At 39.7% G+C, this 23,428-nt stretch overlaps 1 long non-coding RNA gene across 1 annotated transcript; it reads right to left on the bottom strand.

The window, feature by feature from the left end:
* Nucleotides 1-2,401: 2,401 nt before the first annotated feature.
* Nucleotides 2,402-3,099, bottom strand: LOC139073486 (uncharacterized). The gene is made up of 2 exons (XR_011522265.1): nt 2,991-3,099; nt 2,402-2,581 (listed from the first exon to the last, which is right to left on the bottom strand). It is a non-coding gene; the product is annotated as an uncharacterized lncRNA (long non-coding RNA).
* Nucleotides 3,100-23,428: the final 20,329 nt, after the last annotated feature.

The raw sequence follows: 23,428 nt of genomic DNA, 5'->3' as shown, positions 1-23,428 counted from the left end.
CACTCACCATTAGGAGTAATGTTGGCTGTAGGTTTTTTGTAGATGTCCCTTTTCAGATGAGGAAACACCATTGTATTCCTCATGTCATTGTCTAGAGTTTATATGAGGAAGTATGTTAGATTTTTTCAAGTGCTTTTCTTGCCTCTCTTGAGGTGATCATTTGATTTCCAATTAATAAATTAGAAGGAACATGCCCCATCGTGATAAATACTGTACATGATGTGGAGTTCATATAAGGATGTGGTCTTTTAATGATGGTCAGTGGAATGTAAGACAACTATGTTTTGCTTCTGGCAGTTCATTATATTATTGTTTCCAAATATTCATGGTCCTTCCCAACAGGAAGATTCTATCTCCTCCCACTCTTGATGTCATACTTAGCCATATGATTTGCAATGTGCCTCCTTATGGGATGATTATATTTTCCTACCCCACTGACATCAAGATTAGCCATTATATTTAGTTTGGCCAGTGAAACACGAACAGAATTGATATGTGCCACTTACAAGTATTAGTTTTGTGTTCCATTGTATAGGATTATTGTCTCTTCTTTTCCTCTGCTAAAATGTTGTTCCAGTATCCCAAATAGAGATTACTCGTTCAGCCTGGATACCAAGATGAAGACCAACACAGAAAAGATTTAAACCTAGAAATGTTGGATATACAGCAAGAGCAAGAAATAAATATATGTTATGTATCACTGAGATTTAGGATTCCTTCTTAATACAGCATAACTTAGCCTAAACTGACCAATTTCTTTCTATTTCGATTATGTAAGCACTGACAAATGATTCACACTCTCTCTGAATGGTGCATGATGATGATTGTGTGTTGCCTTAACCAATTATTAATAAATATCTCATTTCTTTCATTAAAACTCACTTCCTCTTTGTGCTTTACGTTTATGTCATTTATGAAATACAAATAATATTTGTGGGAATTAAATGCTCCTTAGTGAGTCCGGTATGAACCAAAGTTGCAAGAAAGAAAAACAGACATGAGATAGTTTAAGAAAAAACTGAAATTAATGGAATTCTGAGCACTTAAAAAAACACAAGCATCAAGTTAGCTCCAGAAATATGGGAGCAGGTAAATAAGGTGTCATTTTTTCCATCCACCAACTCTAATTCTTTACTTAAGTGTATTTTTAAACTACTCAAATAGTTTCACATGTTTACACTGAAAAAATAATTAACTATATTTAGTGGGAAAAAAACATTTTTGAATGGATGTTTCAAAATAAAAAAGCAAGGGGTACAGCAGTATTTATAGGCTGTCATATGTATGGAAATACACATATGATTTCTGATAATCAGTATAATATCTTTAAATGGATATGTAAGAATCTAGTAATAGTGCTGGTCTCTGGGGAAAAGAAATAGATGGCTGGGGAAAGGGGAAGGAAACAGTTATACGTTTGACTGAAAACATTTTTATATCTTTTAAATTTTGAACCAAATGCCTCTGATATAAGATAAATCTTCAGCTTTTTCTTCAAAAACTCTTACTCACTTGCCTCTGAATTTCTCCATTATACCTCATCTTCATCCATGTCACTAGTTTATATAGGCAATTTTTGGTCCTTATTTCAATGGACCACAGCAAATTTAATATACTTATCATTTCCTTTCTGTTATATCCCTGTGTAACTTGGCTTCCATGACAAAACCTCTTTCTTCCCCTTAGCCCTCAGTCTCCAGTGCTAAAATATAATTCTCCACTTATTTACCCAGAATTTTTAATTTCTAATTTGCGTTTTATTTTATAAAATAATTTCTTCTGCTTCCATTGAGATGTCTACGTGGCATATTTAATTCAAGCTATAATGTGTAAAACTGAAGATATACTTATTTCTTTTTAATTATGAGTTTTAAAATGTAAAGAGAATTCCAAAATCTTTTTTTTTTTTTAAAGATTTTATTTTTTCCTTTTTCTCCCCAAAGCCCCCCAGTACATAGTTGTATATTCTTCGTTGTGGGTCCTTCTAGTTGTGGTATGTGGGACGCTGCCTCAGCGTGGTTTGATGAGCAGTGCCATGTCCGTGCCCAGGATTCGAACCAACGAAACACTGGGCCGCCTGCAGCGGAGCGCAGACTTAACCACTCGGCCACGGGGCCAGCCCCGAGAATTCCAAAATCTTACAATCATTATGTAGCCAGTATTCAGATTCAACTGATGACAATAAGTTTACATATTGGCTGTAGATCTCTCATTGCATTAACTTAAAGCTTCACAGGTTAACGTCTCATCCTTACACATTCCTCCATCTCCCTCTTATGTGGTACTCATGTTAAAGTTGGTGTATATCATTACCACGCATGATTCTGCAGTATTAGGCATCTATCTCTTTAAAAAATGTAATATTGTGTTTAAAATATTTACACAAATGTAAGAATATGTGTATCCTTTAAAATTACTTCATTTGAGATTTTTTAAAAAGCATTTTCCATAATCAAAGATAAGTCTAAAAATGAGTTCCTGATAAGGTTTTCTGGTTTCTTGTGTTTGGAAAACTGTCTCTCAGGATGGAGAGGGGCTTCTTCCAACCACCGGTCTGAAGCCATGGCCGGGTCAGGCACATCTTCAGAACATCCAGGAAAGACAAGGAGGGGAAAAAAGAATCACACTCAGCCACACAGCCCAACACAGCCACACAGCCACAAGGTCTCCGGGAGGAATGACTGCAGGGAGGCCCAAGCCCCATCCCTCCCCCAGCACAGGCAGCTCCATGGACTCAGCCTGTGGATCCAGGCATTGAAGTCCCTAATTAACCAAAGCCGGACAGAAGCATAGAGGCAGTCCTATCTTGGGGTCACAGGGCAGACCCCTTCAGGGACAGAGCCAGGCACATCAACGCCGACCTGAGGAAGAGATACCACTGCTAGGCTCCTGATCCTGCTTGATCAGCTTGGCCCTGCCCGGCCTTCCTCCACTCAAGAGCCCCAACCATCCATCTATTTATCCATTCTTCCTTCCATCCATCCATGTACCTGCAGGACCCATGGAAGGATGCAGGCCACAGCATGCACCTGCATGTGCACCTGCACATATCCACTGCCAGAGGGTTCACCCTTACCCTCAGAGCCCCGTGGACCCATTGCTTAGCAACCGTGGGGGTCATTGTGAGGCCAGAGACAATGGTTGCCTACACATGCGCAGTTGGAGGACCGGCTTCCTCTCCCGGAAGCTGGACTCCCTGAAGGCAGGGAGATGCAGATGGATGGGAGATGGGGGTGCACCTTCCTCTCTTCAGGTCCCGGAAATCCCAGTCCTCCACTGCCACCGCCCCTCCATGGCCACTGTCTCCTCCGCCACTGCCTCGGTGGTTGGCCTGACTTGGTGGTGAGTTGCAGACCCGCCAGGCACCTCTGTGGCCTTGAATCCGGACTGGCGTATGTGGGAGGAATCAGGTCAGATTGGGAGGGAAGGGTAAAGTCTTGCGAGGGGCAGTGCGACAGTCAAGATCCCCGAGTCCCGCTTGAGGAGGTGTTGTCCACCCAAAACCCGTTGATTCTGAGACCGGTACCTCCCTTAGACGCGGCAGAGGAGGCCCCTGTCCTGGTGTCACACGCCTAGGTGTTCTCGACTCTCCCAGTGCCTTCTAGGATACTTGTGGAAGCCCCCTCCTCACCCGTTCACATTTCTCTCCCAAAACTCCCCGCCTCCCACCACCACCACCCTCCCTGGGGTACCTGGGCATGGCAGTGGAGGACCTGGCCGTGCAGGGCACTAACTCCCTGGTGGGGCACACCAGTTTCCCAGCAACTTCCTCCTTCAACAGGGGTGATGATACTTTCCAGGAGCCTTCCAGGACCCAGGGCTCTTTCCTTAGTAGTTGTTCCCTTGATAGGTTGTTGCCACAGGTGGCAGGGACGACAAGCCTCCCTTTGACGAAGCAGGCAAGCCATATGCTGCTCCTCTCCCTCTGCCCATATCTGTGCACTTAGGGCGAGGGCCAGGGGAGGGACTGGTCTGAATTCCTGCATGGAAGTCAGGAATGGCATCTAGCCTCCTGATGCCTTTCTCATCCCCTGGTGATGTATTTCTCCCAAGATGAGCGCCCTAGGAGGCAGGAAAGCATTGCTCCACCTGAAGGCTGAGGTCCAGAGAAGGGGGTGGGACTTGCTGATGGAAGAACCAGCCTCATAGGTTCTCTATTTCCTAGGTGGCCTGCCTAGTGCCCCATATTCATTGGGCAAGTCTTTCTTAGCCTTCTGTCTTGAAAAGGATTTTCCTCCTCCTGGAGGGAAACATTCAAGCTGTGGTGTGAGATTGTGTTTTGTCAAGAAAGAAATGAGGCCTGGATGGAACCAACTGGCAGATCTCCTCCCCAAACTGGACTTGGCAAACAGGGCCAGGTTAGAGTGGCTTCAGTGAGGGAGTGGCCAGGACTTTGTTTAGAGAGGTAGTCATGGGTGGCAATTGGTTGTGTTTGGGGGCCCAGTGTTTTAGGCAACAGGCAGTGGTTTCTGGAGGGAAGACATGACACTGTAGTAAGAACTAAGTGTGTTTGGAGGTTGGCTCGCCTCAGTTTGTTTCAGGATAAGATGTCTTTGTTTTAGGTGTGTCTTAGGGCAGACAGTAGGGATAACTTGGTGGTCAAGAGCCTGGAGTCTGATGCCTCCTGTGTCTGAATCCCAGCTCAGACATATAGCAATGGTGGGCGCTTGGGCCACTGACTGAAATTCTCTGTCAGTCTGTTGTCATGTCCACAGTGATGATAATGATAAAAGGGCTCTAGCCATTATCAAAGGATCTGTCATGAAGAAGAAGTAGTTTCTTCCAGACCTCTGTGATTTTCACTAACAGTTTCCTCAAAGGACAGGTTAGAAATGGCAGAAGGAAAAATTAACCCAGTGGAATAATACAGGTGCACCCTAAAGTAGGAGGAGCAAATAATGGAAAATAGTGAAGAGAAACACAAGCATGAGGTACAGAAATGTAAGTCTGACACATGTTAAATTGGGATCCTAGAAAGAATGGAAGAGGGAAAGAGAAAGTGTGTTTTAGAGACAGCATTTGAGGATCCTTGGATCAACCATGACCCCACATCGTGCTTTTAACCCCACAAAGAACCCCAACAATTGTCATGAGTGGAAACTGTAACCAGGACCACAAGAGGAAATGCTCTGAAGACCAACCTGAGAGGCTTGCAGAGAGGAGGAAGGGAGGAGAAAAAGCAATAAAGGAGTGCTTTCAAATGAGAAACTCTCATCCCAAGGACCCCCGAAGATGACTTGTCAGTTTGAAAAGTTAAAGTCAGAAGATTAAATGCTCATGAACAAGAAATCACAGGTAAATTGAAACTGGAAATCTGTCACTGAAAAGTGGAAAGGAAAGTGCAAATGAAATACCCAGAAACATAACGTAGAAGGTGAAGGACAGCCTAGGTGGGGTATATACATTCCGTGATTTACCTGCAGCCCTGTGATTTGGTATGGAAATCAAGAGTTACTTTGTATGCAGAAAGCATTTCAATCTAGACACCTGCCCAGTCATTCAGAAATATGTGCCAGGGGCCAGCCCCGTGGCCGAGCGGTTAAGCTCGTGTGCTCTGCTTCGGCAACCCAGGGTTTCACCAGTTCGAATCCTGGGCGCGGACATGGCACCACTCATCAGGCCATGCTGAGGTGGTGTCCCACATGCCACAACTAGAAGGACCCACGACTAAAAGTACACTACTATGTACCAGGGGGCTTTGGGAGAAAAAGGAAAAATAAAAAAAAAAATCTTAAAAAAAAAATAAAAAAGAAAGATATGCCAATAAGGAAAACTGCTACCAAAGAATTTTGGCATTCTTTCATTAGGAAACCTTTCTTCTTAATAGTTATACCAAATCAACAACATTTAAGGTCATGAAAGAGTGAGAAAATTTTAAAGGCTAGAGGAAGCTGAGGAGAAATTACTTCCTACTGCTATGCCAATCCAAGAGCAGAGAACAGGACATTAGTGAAAAAGTGGTGAATTTGCTGTAAGATCTGCATTTTAGTTGAGAAGGTTGTCTCAAAGTTACTTTCCTCTTCTTGATCTTTGCACTATGGTTAGGTAAGATGTATCTTTCCCAACCACAATTGATTGTAAGTAGAAAACAGTAGCAGAAAGAAAATGTAAACTTCACTACTATGTGGGAATGAAAAACCACACTTTTGAAAAACCAGTGCATCAAAGAATAAATCAAAAGGGAAATTAGAAAATATCTAGAGACAAACAAAAACAAAAATACAATATACCAAAATTCATGAGATGCAGGAAAAGCAGTACAAAGAGGGAATTTTATAGCAATAAATGCCTATATTAAAAAAGAGGAAAGATCTCAAAAAGAAAAAACATTCCACAGGTTTACACCTCAAGGGACTAGAAAATGAAGAGCAAATTCCAAGGTTAGCAGAGGGATGGAAATAATAAATATTAGAGCAGAAATTTTAAAAATAGAAAAATCAATGAAATTAAAAGTTGGGTTTTTCAAAAGATAAAGTTAACAAACCTTTTGGCAGACTGATAAAAAAAGACTAAATAAACAAAATTACAAATGGAAGAGGAGACATTATAACTGATGCCACAGAAATAAAAGGGATCATAAGAGATTATTGTAAATGATGATAACCAACAAATTGTATAATGTATAATAAATTAATAAATTCCTAGAAACATACAACCTATCAAGACAGAATCAAAAAGAAATAGAAAATTCGAATAGACCTACAAGTAGTAAGGAATTAGAATGAGTAATTCAAATCTTTGCAAGAAGGAAAATCTCAGTACCAAATGGCTCCATTGGTGAATTCTATCTAACATTTACAGAACAGCTAGTGCCAATCCTGCTCAAACTCTTCCACAAATTGAGAAGGAGGATATACTTCCAAACTAATTTTATGAGGCCAGAATTACCCTGATAGCAAAGACAGACAAAAACATCACAAGAAAAGAAAACTATAGTAGTAGGATTCAAGATGGCAACATAGGAGGATCCTGAAGCCACCTCCTCCCATGGGCATGTCAAATTTATAGCTACATACAGAACAGTTTCCTCTGAAAGAAACCCAGAAACTAGCTGAGTGACTCCTATACATTGGGTGAATGAGAAAAAACCCACATTGAACAGATAAGAGAGGGTGAGACACAATCCCACCATAAACCCCATAAATGGGAGGGAACTCATCAACTGGAACTTCTCCCTGAGGAACAGAGAGTTTGAATCCCATAGCTGGCACCCCAACTTTTAAGACCTGCAGCTGAGAGATGAGCCCCCAAAACATCTAGGTTTGAAGACCAATGGGGCTTATGTCTGCAGGAACCACAAGGCTATAGTGAATTGAGAAAGTTCTTAAGGGGCTCACATGGACTTAACCACCCGAGGGCCCATCACAGAGGCAGCTGACTGAAAAACACCCAGTCTTTCTGTTAAAGAGGCTTATTAGTTTATCTTAAATATTTGGCCGGAGGAGCAGGAATCTAATTTAATCTAGGGGCCTACTGAAATACTCTCCAAAGATGGAGGCTGGTTCACATCACCTTCGTGCCCTCCTGCTGCCTTGCTCCAGGTCCAAGATGTAAATTGTGACATCAAAAACATAAAAAGTAGTGACATCAGCATCATGGTGGAGTGAGGTCTCTCAGAAATCTCTCCCTTCCGATATATCACAAAAAAATCCATAATCCAACAGAGGACATCCAAACACAACACAAAAAATGTTGGCGAGACCCACGCAGCCATACAATGGAGGGCAGAGAGGCTGGAGCCCCCCTCAGAGGAGTGGGACAGGGTAAGAGAAGTCTTCACTCCCTCCGCTTAAAGACTGCCATCTGGGACCATGGGGGGCCTCCGAGAGGGAAGGAATGGGGGAGGGGATGTTCATTCACATTGACGTCAAGGAATGTCAAAGGCTGCAGCAGCCTAAAGGGAACCCCTCTACTGGGGTGAAACCATTCACAGGGGGTGACCTTATCAAGTCAACACCCCAAGAGAGTAGAGGGAGAAAACCCTGAGAGCATACAGGAGAAAGCGCCCTCCTTTCACTTGTTCAGTGTGGCTCCAGCCCCTGGGATTTCGGCTGAAAGCAGAGGGCTCAGAATATGTGGCTCTGGACCCCTGCAATAGGTGGTAACTGTGATTAAATAATGCCAGGATGCAAAAGAACATAACAACTCCCTCTAGCAATATCAAACATTATATTAGATCTCCAGACCAGAGAGAAAACGACAAGTACCCAGAAATGAGTCCTGAGGACGCAGAAATATAATGACAAAGAATTCAAAATAGCTATCATCAAAAAACTCAATGAAGTAAAAGAGAATGTAGAGAAACAATTCAACGAGTTTAGGAGATACGTCACAAAAGAGATTGAAACTATAAAGAAGAATCAATCAAATATTAGAGATGAAAGATACAATGGAAGAAATAAAACAAAATATGGATTCCCTGAACGAATGCTCAAGGGGACACCATAGAGGAGTGTATCAGCACAATCGAAGATAGACATGTTGAAATGCTCCAAATAGAGGAGGAGAGAGAACTAAGACTAAAAAGAAATGAAGAAAGTCTCTGAGAAATATCGGACTCAATTAGGAAATGCAACATAATAATTATAGGTATTCAAGAAGGAGAAGAGAAGGAGAGTGGAGCAGAAAGCATGTTCAAATAAATAAAAGCAGAGAATTTCCCAAATCTAGGGAAGGAAATCTATGTGGAAGAGGCTGCCAGATCTCCTAAATATGTCAATATTAAAAGACTTACCACAAGGCATATAGTAGTGAAACTGGCAAAAGTGAATGACAAAGAAAGAATACTAACGGCAACAAGGCAGAAGAAAATAACCTACAAAGGAACCCCCATCAGGCTTTCAGCAGATTTCTTGCAGAAATCTTACAGGCTAGGAGAGACTGGAATGACATATTCAAAACTTTGAAGGATAAAAATCTTCAGCCAAGAACACTCTAACCAGCAAAAATATCCTTCAGGTATGATGGAGAAATAAAAACTTTCCCAGACAAACATAAGCTAAGGGAATTCATAGCCACGAGACCCACCCTACAAGAAATCCTCAAGAAGGCAGTCATACCTGAAAAAAAAAGGGAGAAAGGGGTTACAAAGCACAGAGTAAGGAGTTAAATACATAGACAGAATCAGAGCAGGACAGCAAATACTCAAGTATAGCATTAAAGACAAAGGGAAGGAAAACACCAAAAACAAAGATAATCTTGTCATTTTAACCACAAACTCATAACACAAGATGGAATAAGATGTGAGAAAAACAACTTAGGAGGGGAAGAGGAAAGGGACTGAATTGGTTAAGGCTAAGGAAATTAGAGGGCATAAGAAAAGGGAGTATATTATCCATGAGATCTTGAATACAAACCTGAGGGTAACCACTAAACAAAAAAGCAGAACAGAGACACAAATAATAAATAAGGAGAAAACAAAGAAACACAACATAAAAACTACATAACTCGATTGGGAGACCAAAATACACAGGTCAAGAAACAAAGGAAATGCAGTAGAACCAGAAAACAAGTGATAAAATGGCAGCATTAAGCCCTCATATATCAATAAGCACCTTAAATGTAAATGGATTGAATTCTCCAATAAAAAGACACAGAGTGGGGAGATGGATTAAAGAACAAGACCCAACAATGTGCTGCCTCCAGGAAACACATCTCAGCTCCAATGACAAACACAGGCTCAGAGTGAAGGGATAGAAGATGATACTACAAGCTAATGGCAAACAAAAGAAAGCAGGTATTGCAATATCTATATCAGACAAAGTAGACTTCAAGAAACAGGTAAAGAGAGAGAAAGAGGGGCAGTATATAATGATCAAAGGGACACTCCATCAAGAAGAAATAACAGTTATAAATGTCTATGCACCCAACACAGGAGCACCAAAGTGCATAAAGCAACTATTAACAAATCTAAAAGAAGACATTAATAATAACACAATAATAGTAGGGGACCTCAACACTCCACTCACGTCAATGGACAGATCATCCAGACAAAAAATCAACAAGGAAACTAGGAATTAAGTGAAAAGCTAGACCAGATGGACATAATAGACATATATAGAACACTCCATCCCAAAACAGCAGAATACACATTCTTCTCAAGTGTGCATGGAACATTCTCAAGAATAGACCATATGTTGGAAAACAAGGCAAGCCTCAATAAAGTTAAGAAGATTGAAATAATAACAAGTATCTTTTCTGATCACAACGCTATAAAGCTAGAAATTAATTACAGGGAAAAAAGTTGAGAAAAAGACAAAGAAGTGTAGACTAAACAAAATGCTATTGAACAACCAATGGATCATTGAAGAAATTAAAGGAGAAACAAAAAACTATCTGGAGACAAGTGAAAATGAAAACATACTATAAACTCATATAGGATGCAGCAAAAGCCTTATTAAGAGGGAAATTCATCACAATACAGGCTCACCTTAACAAAGAAAAAACCCAAAGAAGCAATCTCAAACTACACCTAGCTGAATTAGAAAAAGAAGAACAAACAAAGCCCAAAGTCAGCAGGAGAGAAATAATAAAAATCAGAGCAGAAATAAATGCTATTGAAACAAAAAAGGCAGTAGAAAGGATTAATGAAACCAAGAGCTGGGTTTTTTAGAAGATAAATAAAATTGACAAACCCCTAGCCAGACTTACAAAGAAAATAAGAGAGAAAGCTCAGATAAATAAAATTAGGAATGAAAGAGGAGAAATAACAATGGATGCCACAGAAATTCAATGGATTATAAGAGAATACTATGAAAAACTATACCTCAACAAAATGGGAAATCTAGAGGAAATGGATAAATTCTTAGACTCTTACAACCTCCCAAAGCTGAATCAAGAAGAAATAGAGAATCTGCATAGACCCATCACAAAGAAAAAGATAGAAATAGTAATCAAAAGCATCCAAAAGAATAAAAGGCCAGGACAGATGGCTTCCCTGGGGAATTCTACCAACTTTCAGAGAGGATTTAATACCTATCCTTCTCAAGCTATTCCAAAAAGTTAGGGAAGATGGAACACTTCCTAACACATTCTATGAGGTCAACATCATGCTGATACCAAAGCCTGACAAGGACATCACAAAAAAGGACAACTAGAGGCCAATATCACTGATGAATATAGATGCAAAAATCCTCAACAAAATATCGGCAACCTGAATACAGCAATATATCAAAAAGATCATACATCATGATCAAGTGGATTTATTCCAGGGACACAGGAATGGTTAAACATCTGCAAATCAGTCAATGTGATACACCACATTAACAAAATGAGGAATAAAAACCATATGATCATCTCAACAGATGCAGAGAAAGCATTTGATAAGATCCAACAGTCATTTATGATAAAAACTCTTAACAAAATGGGGATAGAAGGAAATTACCTCAACATAATAAAGCCATATATGACAAACCCACAGCAAGGTCATACTCAATAGGGAAAAACTGAATGCCATACCTCTAAGAACAGGAACAAGACAAGGAGGCCCACTATCACTATTCGTATTCAACATAGTACTGGAGGTTTTGGCCAGAGCAATTAGGCAAGAGAAAGGAAAAAAATGAATCCAAATAGGGAGTGAAGAAGTGAAACTCTCACTGTGTGCAGATGACATGATCTTATATATAGAAAACCCTAAAGAATCCATTGGAAAACTATTAGAAATAATTAACAACTATAGTAAAGTTACAGGGTACAATCAACTTAACAAAAATCAGTTGCATTTCTGTATTCTAATAATGAACTTATATAAAGAGACCTCAAGAATACCATTCCATTTACAATCGCAAAAAAAGAATAAAGTACCTAGGAATAAATTTAAATAAAGAGGTGAAGGACTTATACAATGAAAACTATAAGAAATTATTGAAAAAAATAGATAATGACATAAAGAGATGGAAAGAGATTCCATGCACATGGGTTGGAAGAATAAACATAGTGAAAATGTCCACTCTAACCAAAGCAATGTAGAGATTCAAGGCAATCCCAATCAGAATCCCAATGACATTCTTCACAGAAATGGAGGAAAGAATCCTAAAATTCATACAGGGCAAAGACCCCGAATTGCAAAAGCAATACTGAGAAAAAAGAACAAAGCTGGAGGCATCACATTCCCTGACTTTAAAATGTATTACAAAGCCATAGTGATCAAAACAGCACGGTAGTGGTACAAAAACAGGCACGCAGATCAAAGGAACGGAATTAAAAACCCAGAAATAAAACCACACATCTATGGACAGCTAATCTTTGACAAAGGTGCCAAGAACATACAATGGACAAAAGACAGTCTCTTCAATAAATAGTGTTTGGTAAACTGGACACTCACATGCAAAAGAATGAAAGCAGACAATATCTCATGCTATACACAAAAATGAACTCAAAATGGTTCAAAGACTTGAAGATAAGTCCTGAAACCATAAAACTACTGGAAGATAATATAGGTAGTACACTCTTTGACATTGAACTTAAAAGGATCTTTTCAAATACCATGTCTTGTCAGATAAGGGAAACAAAAGAAAAAATAAACAAGTGGGAATTCTTCAGACTAAAGAGCTTCTGCGAGGCAAAAGAAACTAGGATCAGAACCAAAAGACAACCCCCAAGTAGGAGAAAATTTTTTCAAATCATATATCTGACAAGGGGTTAATCTCCATAATATATAAGGAACTCACACAACTGAACAACAACAAAAAAAACCAAACAGCCCAATCAAAACATGGGCAGAGGATATGAACAGACATTTTTCAAAAGAAGATACAGATGGCCAATAAACACATGAAAAGATGTTCAACATCCCTAATCATCAGGGAAATGCAAATCAAAACTACACTAAGATACCACCTTATGCCTGTTAAAATGGCTATAATCACTAAGACTGAAAATAACAAATGTTGGAGAGGGTGTGGAGAGAAGGGAACCCTCAAAGACTGCTAGTGGGAATGCAAACTTGTGCAGCCACTATGGAAAACAGTATGGAGATTCCTCAAAAGACTAAAAATAAAACTATCACAAGACCAGCTATCCCACTACTGGGTATGTACCCAAACAACTTGAAATCAACAATCTAAAATAACATATGTACCCCTATGTTCATTGCAGCACTATTCACAATAGCCAAGACATGGAAACTATCTGAGTGCCCATCAACTGATTATTGGATAAAGAAGATGTGGTACATATATATACAATGGAATACTACTCAGCCAGAAAAAAAGACAAATTCATCCCACTTGCAACAACATGGAAAGACCTGGAGGGAATTACGCTTAGTGAAATAAGCCATTCTGAGAAAGACAAACACCAGATGATTTCACTCATATGTGGAACATAAACAAGCACATGGACAAAGAAAACAGTTCAGTGGTTATCAGGGGAAGGAGGGTGGGGGGTGGGCACAGCGGGTGAAGGAGAGCACCTATGGTGGTGACAGACAAGAAATAATACACAACTGAAATTTCACAATGTTGTAAAATATTATGAACTCAAATTTAAAAAAAAAACAAAACGTGGGGGGAGGTGAGTAAAAATGTACAACTTTAGAATGTGTTCAAATTTAAGTTGCTATCCACTTAAAATAGACTATTATAAATACAAGCTGTTTTATGTAAGCCTCATGGTAACCATAAAGCAAAAACCTATAGTCAATACAGAAAAGAGAAAGAGAAAGGAATCTAAGCCTACCACCATAGAAAGTCATCAAATCACAAAGGAAGAGAGTGAGAGAAGAAGAAAGGAGAGAGGAATTACAAAACAGCCAGAAAACAATTAACAAAATGGCAATAAGTACATACCTATCAATAATTACTTTAAATGTAAATGGACTAAATTCTCCAGTCAAAAGACATAGAGTGGCTGAATGGATAAAAAAGACCCATCTATATGCTGCCTACATGAGACTCACTTCAGATGTAAGGACACACTTAGACTGAAAGTGAAGTGATGGAAAAAGATATTTCATGCAAGTGGAAACCAAAAGAAAGCCATGATATCTATCCTTATATCAGACAAAACAGACTTTAAGACAAAGACTCTAATAAGAGACAAGAAGGTCATATAATGATAAAAGGGTCAGTCCAACAAGAGGATATAACATTTGTAGATATTTATGCAGCAACATAGGAGCAGCTAAATATATAAAGTAAATATGAACAGACCTAAAGGGAGAAATAGACAGCAATATAATAATAGTAGGGGACTTTAATACCCCACTCTCATCAATGAATAGGTCATCCAGACAGAAAACCAATAAGGAAACATTAGCCTTAAACAACATGTTAGACCAGATGTACTTAACAGACATATAGAGAACATTTCATCCAAAAGCAACAGAATACAGACTCTTCTAAAGTGCACATGAAACATTATCCAGGACAGACCATATGTTAGGCCACAAAACAAGCCTTAATAAATTTAGGAAGATTGGAGTCCTATCAGCATCTTTTTTTTACCACAATGGTATGAAAGTAGAAATCAATTACAAGAAGAAAACTGGAAAATTCACAAATATGTGGAGATTAAACAAGATGCTACTGAACAACCAATTGATCAAAGAAGAAATCAAAACTGAAATTAAAAAAATACCTTGGGACAAAGAAAATGGAAATACAATATGCCAAACAAAGCCCAAAGTTAGTAGAAAAAAGTTAGTAGAAGAAAGGAAAGATCAGAGTGGAAATAAATGAAATAGAGACTAAAAAGACAACAGAAAAGATCAATGAAACTAAGAGCTGATTCTTTGAATATATAAACAACATAGGGAAACCTCTAGCTGGACTCATTAAGAAAAAAAGAGGGAGGGCTCAAATAAGTAAAATTAGAAATGAAGGAGGAGGCATTACAACTGATACCACAGTAATACAAAGGATCATAGGAGACTACCACGAATAATCATACAGCAAAAAATTGGACAAGCTAGAAGAAATGGATGAATTCCTAGACACATACAAGCTACCAAGACTGAATCATGAAGAAAGAGGAAATCTGAACGGACTGATTACTAGTCAGGAGATTGAATCAGTAATCAAAAACCTCCCAACAAACAAAAGTCCAGGACCAGATGGTTTCACTGGTGAATTCCACCAAATATTTAAAGAAGAATTAAAACCAATCCTTTTCAAATTCTTCCAAAAAATAGAAGAGGAAGGAACACTTACAAACTCATTTTATGAGGCCAACATTACACTGATACCAAAACAATACAAGGACACCACAAGAAAAGAAAATTATGGGCCAATATCCCTGATGAACACAAGTGTAAAAATTCTCAACAAAATATTAACAAACCAAATTCAACAACAGTTAAAAAGAATCATACATCATGATCAAGTGAGATTTATTCCAGGGATGCAAGGATGGTTCAACATTCACAAATCAATCTACGTGATTTACCTCATTAGCAAAATGAAGAACAAAACTCATACAATCATCTCAACAGATGTAGATAAAGCATCAAAAAACTTTAACATCCACGTATAATAAAAACTCTCAGAAAACAGAAAATGTATCTCAACATATGAAAGGCGAGATATGAGAAGCCCACAGCTAACATCATACTAAAGAGTGAAAAACCGAAAGCTTTTCCTCTAAAATCAAGGACAAGACAAGGATGCTCACTCTTGCCACTTTTGTTAACATGGTATTGGAAGTCCTAGCCAGAGCAATTAGGCAAGAAAAAGAAATAAAAAGTATCCAAATCTCAAAGGAAGATGTAAAACTGTCACTATTTGCAGATGAAATGACAGTATATATAAAGAAAACCCCTAAAGACTCCACCAAAACACTGTTAGAACTAATAAACAAATTCAGCAAATTTGCAGGATACAAAAGCAATATAAAAAATGTACAATATACATCATTTCTATACACTAACAATGAACTATCAGGAAGAGAAATTAAGAAAACAATCTCGGGGCTGGCCCCGTGGCTGAGTGGTTGAGTTTGCGTGCTCCCCGTCAGCCGCCCAGGGTTTTGCTCGTTCGGATCCTGGGCACGGACATGGCACCGATCGTCACGCCATGTTGAGGCAGCATCGCGCACAGCACAGCCAGAGGCACTCACAACTAGAATATACAACTATGTACTGAGGGGCTTTGGGAAGAAGAATTTTTTTTTAAAAGAAGATTGGCAACAGTTGTTAGCTCAGTTGCCACTCTTTAAAAACACACACACAAATCTCACTTACAATTGCATCAAAAAGAATAAAATACCTAGGCATAAATTTAACCAAGGAGGTGAAAGACTTACATGTTGAAAACTATAAGACATTGATGAAAGAAACTGAAGAAGACACAAACAAATGGAATGATGTTCCATGCTCATGGATTAGAAGAATTAGTATTGTTAAAGTGATCATACTACCCAAAGTAATCTACAGATTCAATGCAATCCCTATCAAAATTCCAACGGAATTTTTCACAGAAATAGAACAAATGATCCTAAAATTTGTATGGAACCACAAAAGACCCCCAAATAGCCAAAGCAATCTCAAGAAAGAACAAAGCTGGACGCATCACACTTCCTGATTTCAAAATATATTATAAAGCATTAGTAATTAAAACAGTATGGCACTGGTAGAAAGACAGACATATGGATCAATGGAACAGAATAGGGAACCCAGAAATAAATCCACACTTATAAGGTCAATTGATCTTTGACAAGGATGGCAAGAACACACAATGGGGAAAGGATAGTCTCTTCAATAAATGGTGTTAGGAAAACTGGATGTCCACGTGCAAAAGAATGAAATGGACTCATATAATACAACCTACACAAAAATCAATCCAAAATGGATTAGAAACTTAAATGTAATATCTGAAGCTGTAAAACTCCTGTAAGAAATCATAGGTGAAAAGTTTTACATCTTGGATATAACACCAAAAGCATGGGAAACAAAAGCAAAAATAGACCAGTGAGACTACATCAAACTAAAAAGCTTCTGAACAGCAAAGGAAACAATCAACAGAGTGAAAAGGCAACCTATAGACTGGGAGAAAATATTTGCAAGACATCTATTAGATAAGGAGTTAATTTCTAAAATATATAAGGAACTCCTACAACTTAATAGCAAAAAACCTAATACCCCCGTTAAAAAATGGAGTGAAGACTTGAATAGCCATTTCTCCCAAGAAGATACACAAGTGGCCAATAGGTATATGAAATCTATGCCAGCAATCCATGAGGGTTCCAATTTTTCCACAACCTCACCAACACATTATTTTCCATATTTTTAATGGCCATCCTAGTGGGTGTAAGATGGTATTTCATTGTGGTTTTGATTTGCATTTCTTTAATGATATTGAGATTTTTCCATGGGCTTATTTGCCATTTGTATATTTTCTTTGGAGAAATGTCTTCAATACTTTGTCTATTTTAAAATTGAGTTCTTTGTCTTTTTATTGTTACCTTGTAAGTGTTCTTTATATATTCTGGATAATAGACTCCTATCAGAGAGATGGTTTGGAAATATTTTTCCTATCCTGTGGCTTGTCTTTTCATCTTCTTGATAGTGTCCTCAAAATCACAAAAGTTTTTAATTTTGATGAAGTGCAATTTACCTATTTTTTCTTTGTTTGCCTGTGCTTTAGGTGTCATATCTAAGAAACTGTTGGTTAATCCAAGGTTACAAAGATTTACGTCTATGTTTTCTTCTAAGCATAGTCATGGTTTTAATCACATTTATCTATTTCTATATCATCCAACATCTCACTCTTAATACAACTAAATTCCCTTCCAGTGTCCCCCCTCGCTCCCCATGGCCTCAGACATGCTCTTCAACTTCACTGTCTGGGGGTCCAGGAAAGATTCCTTGGGTCAAGCTTACCAGGCCTCTGGCAGGAGGACATTTGTTGACCCTCTGCCATCCAGCCTCTCTCTCAGATATCCCTTAGTTCCAGACTCACACTTGCTGGCTTCAGTTCCATCTCTACGTTTTACTAAGCTCTATGACTTTGAGTGAACCACTGGCCTCTCTAGGCCTCTGTTGCTCACAATGTGTTCTGAGTACCAGAAGCATCAGCATCACCTGAGAACCTGTGAGAAATGCAGACTTTTGGCCCCCAGCCCACATCTGCTGAATCAGAAACTGGTGGTGAGGCCCAGAAATCTATGTATGAAAAAACCATCCAGGTAATTTGGATATGAGTAGCAAGGCCCAACACCAGGCTACTCAGCTATAATAATAATTATTATTCCAGATTTATGGCCCTCAGAAACTGTGAAGGAATAAATAAATGTTCATTGTTGTTTTAAGCCACTAAGTTTTGGGTAATTTGTTACATAGTGATAAATACTGTAGACAGTAATTCATTATAAATGCCATTCTCCATAGTGTAATGAAACACACCATAGGTTCTCAGAATTGGTATTAATTATAGTCATAAATTTAATATAATTCAAATTATTGTATTAATGTGGTGCTCACATTGCCCTGTTTCACAGATGGGAGTAGAGAACACTAGTTTTTGTTTTAATAGCAATGCTTATTATTATAACAAGTATTAAAATAGCACAATAATAATATCACTAAAGAGTAATTGTGCTGATTTCACAGAGGGGAGAAACCATCGCCCCTAGAGGTGGGGCTATTGTTGGTGTTAATATCAGGCAAACACCAACCTGAAGATGGCAGAAGGCAGAAGGAACACAGGATTTCTTAGCATCAGAGTTGATATGTTATTCATGATATCTTAATAATTAGAGGCATACAATAAATAATGACAAGACTTCTAATATTAATTATAAATTATAATTGTATAATTATATTTCAAATCAATAATAGAGTCAATATAACTGTGGAATTAAGTAAAATAGTTAATAAGTGGTATGGTATAGTGTATGGTATGGTAAGTTGGGTGGGGTATGATATAGTCGTCACATCAGCCCCAGTAGCAGGATTGAAGGCTCAGGGTGGAGGGCTCAGCTCATCCTGACATTAGGGCAAGTGCCTATGACAGCCATGGTTTTAACCAGACCTTAGCCATGGGGTCAACACCTGCCACAGTGTGTCACATTCATTGTCCAGCAGGGCATCTGAGGTCCGGAACCCTCAGCCCTGCCACCCTTCTCTTGTCCCCTGGGTTTCATATTCACCAGTGGCTCCTCCGGTGGAGTGGGGGAGGGCGGAATGCACAGGATGATAGGATATAAGATTGAAAATGTTGGGGTGGATGCTGCCAGGATGGCCCCCTGCCTGTGTGATTCTCACTATTGTCCTTCCCTGCTCTACACAGCCTGCCCACCACAACCAGGAAGAGGCTGAGTAAGGAGACATAACACTGACCATGTGGACACTGGGGGAGGACACAGGTCAGATACACTGGGGAGGGGAAGGATAGGGTGGTTGGGCAAGGAAAGGTTAGGGCTTAGGTGTGCTGGGGCATGGGGAGAGGCATTAGATCTCGAATTACAGGACCTATAACCAACCCACCCCCCTCTCCCAGGCAGCTCCCCTCGCATTTAGCTCACTCTATGTGGGGCACTTGGTCAACCTTGATGCTATTGCTATCATTCATTCATTCACTTAACAAACTTGTACTGATTGTCTACTTTGTGCTGGCACCATGCTGTGCTTTGGACACAGAAGGAACAAGACAAAGTCTGGGCATCATGAGGTTGACACTCCAGTGGGGAGGAGGGAATGAGAAACCAAAAAAAACATTTAATATCGGGTCAGACAGTGGCACTTGCAACACAAAGGCAGTACAAAATAGGAAGTGACACCAAGAAGTGTGTTACTTCAGATACAATGGTGTAGGTTGGGGGCTCTCCAAAGAGGGGAAGACCAGCAGGCTGCACGAGCACTGGGAAGCTGAGCGCCCTCAGAGAACACGTCCAGGCCCAAAGCGGAGCTGGCTTCCTTGATGCTGAGAACGGCCAGAATTGGGTTTGTTGACAATAATAAAAACGGTGACCAGCTACAACTACAGGCTCTCCGTATACCCTCTTTTATTATAGTTGTAACTTTACATTGCAAACATTAAATGTAAACATGTAAAAATGCAAATAACTGAAATGTTATGTCAAAGTTTGCCATACAAAATATAAAAATTACATAATCTAATATATAATCTTACAATACATATTTCTATCATATAAAATAGAAATTTTATTGTAATAAGGAATATATAATAATATTATAATGTGCTATATAAGCACAATATTACTATAGTATGTAATGATATGCACATAAAATTATAACTAATATACAAATCTATATTTATAATCTAGTATCTAATAAATAATCATATCAAATATAATTCAAATTGTCACATGGTGAAACATAATACTTTGAGACTCGTCTATGTTGTAGCTTGTGTCAAATCATTCCTTTTTATGGCGTCATAAATCAGCCTTTTTACAGCTGAGTATATTTCATTGTACAGATGTACTATAATTTATTTGCCCATTGATGGACATTTGGGTCATTTCCAATCTTTTGGCAATTAGGAATACAGTTTCTGTGAACATTCAAGTATGTGTATAAGTTTTCATTTCTCTAGAGTAAATACCTAGAAGACCAATTGCTGGATCATAGAAGTATATGGTTAACTTTACAAGAACTTGCCAAACTTTTGTCCAGAGTGGGTATACCATTTTACCTTCTCACCAACACATGAAAATTTCCATTGCTCTGCACCTTTGCCAACTTTTGGTACCATGTTTTAATTTTTTATTTTTTTAGCTGTTCTAAATAGGCACATTAGTGGTATCTCACCATCGTCTTAATTTACATTTTCCTGATGATGACTAATGATGTTGGGTATCTATTAATCAGCTTATTTTCCATTTGTATCTCATACAACCATACGGATGAATCTCAAAAACATGACATTAAATGAAAAGAAGTTGGACTCAAAAGGGGCTATATATACATATTTCCACATTTAAATGACATTGTGGAAAATGCAAAACTATAGAGGTAGAAAACAGAGATCAGTGAATGTGAGAGGCTGGGAGTGGGGAGAGGGACTGACTAAAAGGGAACAGAAGAAATTTAGGGGAGTTGAAGGAACTATTCTGTTTTGATTAGGGTGTTGATTACACAACTGTATATATTTGTCAAAACTCTCAGGACTGTATGCTAAAAAGGGTGAATATTACTGTATATAAATTAGAGTTCATAAATCTGACTTCAAAAATCTCAGTACTATAACATTATAATAAATATAAATGAGAAATAATTGAAAGTAATTGACAGTAAAATAAGGTGTTTCCCTCTGTGAGGTTTGAGGACAGCCATGCAGAGGTTGGTCAGATACTTGTGTCAACTTGTAACTAGTAATATTATTAACAACAGGACACTCTCTGGTCTCCACCGGCCCTACTCCCTTCACGGGGCCCATATTAAGTCACTTCATCATCCATAACTCCATTCTACAAGTCAAGCAATTGAGGCTGGGGGGAGGTTGGTGCATTGGCCCAGAGTCCCTCAGCAGATCAGTGTTGGCACCAGGATTTGAATCCACACCCACAGCTTTCACTATTCTGCTTGCATCACTCTTGGTGTAGTAAATGGGAAGAGGCTCAGCGTGTGATCTCTTGGGGCCCCCAGATCCTCCCCAGCCCACTCCAGGTCAATAATTCCCTGGAGGGGTCTATGAGGCTAGGACCTCATCCTCATTCCTCTTCCATCCCCCAGGGTCCTATCCATGCAAACAGTGGAGAAGCAATAACAGGGAACTTGCAGTAACCACACTGAGGGGCCTCAGGAAGCAGTGGGCAATGGAGACTCAGCAGACATTGTGGTGGTGGGGGCCAATAGGGAAACAGCAGACACTACAAGGATTTAATGGAGGGGTCACAGATATGGTGTTAGTGGGTAATGGGCATCAACAGACATTGTGCTGGTTGTTAATGGGGGCCCTACAGAGAGGAGGGCAGTGAAGGCTCCAAAATGTAGATGGCTCATGTGGAGTTTATGGTGCAGTATCAGTCATTGCCCTTCCTTGGGGGAGGGAAGCAGGCTAACGGCACACACCAGTGTTCAGAGAAGTATTGGGAGCATTACCACAGGCTGTGTTGGGGATGGTTACAGACACTACAAGGTGGATAATGGAAGATAACTGGTCACCATTACTGTGATGGACAAGTAAGAGGGGGACACAAGCCATCCTGCTAGACATATAATGAAAGCATCAGGAGATAATATTTATAGTTGGGTTGGGTGGGGAATATGTACTATGGTTCCCTACTCTGAGGATTGTAATAAGTGGTCATCAATCACTACTTATGTGAAAGTGAGAATAAACAGGGAGCATGGAGGCTACCAGACTTTGTCACAAGTGGGGCGAAGTAACACACATTATGCTGGGGGTAATTGTGGGAGAGGTAATGAGAAGCTTTCCAGACACTACTTCCTGGAATTAATGAAGGGTGACAAACACAGTACTAGAGTAAGGTAAGAGGGTAATGGAGGGGGTCCAGCCATTGTGTTGGGGTGGGGTAAGAAGAGGGTAATGGAAAGACCTCCAGACACCCTCCTGGGGGTGGCAAACGTTGTTCTATTTTGGGGGATAACAGTAGGTCACAAGACATTGAGTGAAGCCTCAGATGCAGTGCTGGATGAGGTAAAAGGAGGTAATAGCGGGTCACCAGACATTGTTCTAAGATAGGGAAGGGCATATGGTGGATCATCAGATACTCTGAAGGGGTGAGATGAAGGGAAGCTAATGATGGATTAGACATTGATCTAAGGTGGGGTAATGGGATGTGTCACTAAGCACCGCCCAATTTGGGAGTTAAAAGTGGAATCCCCAGCCCTGTCCCCTTGACCAGCTTCTGCCCCCATCCTCAACTCCCAGGCTGCCACTCACAAAGGTGAGAACATCTCTGCACAACCCAACTATTTCCTACTCAGTGTTGCCAAAGGACTGACCTGAAGGAACCATTCTGCCGGTTCCAGTTTAGCCAACCAGCAGCTGGGCATTCAATCAGACCCTCTGCCCACATTTGAGAGGTCGCTGCTGCCCCAGTCTTGGGTCAGACACCTAACTTCCAAGGAATGTCCACCCGTCTGCTCTTGGCCCCTCCGTACTATTAGCGCTGGGCATACCTGTCAGGGCATGATAAGCAGGTCTGTAGGTCAGGTTCTGGGATCAGCTAGGCCCTGTCAAGGTGTAACTGGGCTGGTGTATGCTGGGGCAGAGTGAACGGGCTCTTTCGTAATCACTTTGAAGCTGATGGTAGTATTCCAGAATCACGGCAGGGAATCCTGGAACGCCAAGCACCTATGAGGGATTTCCTGTGCCTCAGTTCTTTCTTCTGTAAAAGGTCGGCATGAGGCCAAAAGGTTTACAGTGATGTTACAGCTTTAGGGCTAGGAAGGAGGCACAGCTCAGGCAAAGACTGGAGGTGAAAAAGTCTGATGTGTTTTAGGTAAGTTGGTTCTCCCCATCGAAGCATCTAATGCTGCAACACAGAAAGGATCTAAGGG

This window comes from Equus przewalskii, chromosome 9 (genome assembly GCF_037783145.1).
Source record: "Equus przewalskii isolate Varuska chromosome 9, EquPr2, whole genome shotgun sequence".
Classification (NCBI taxonomy): domain Eukaryota; kingdom Metazoa; phylum Chordata; class Mammalia; order Perissodactyla; family Equidae; genus Equus; species Equus przewalskii.
Note: the sequence above shows the minus strand (reverse complement) of the source record. Positions and strands in the feature narration are given on the sequence as shown.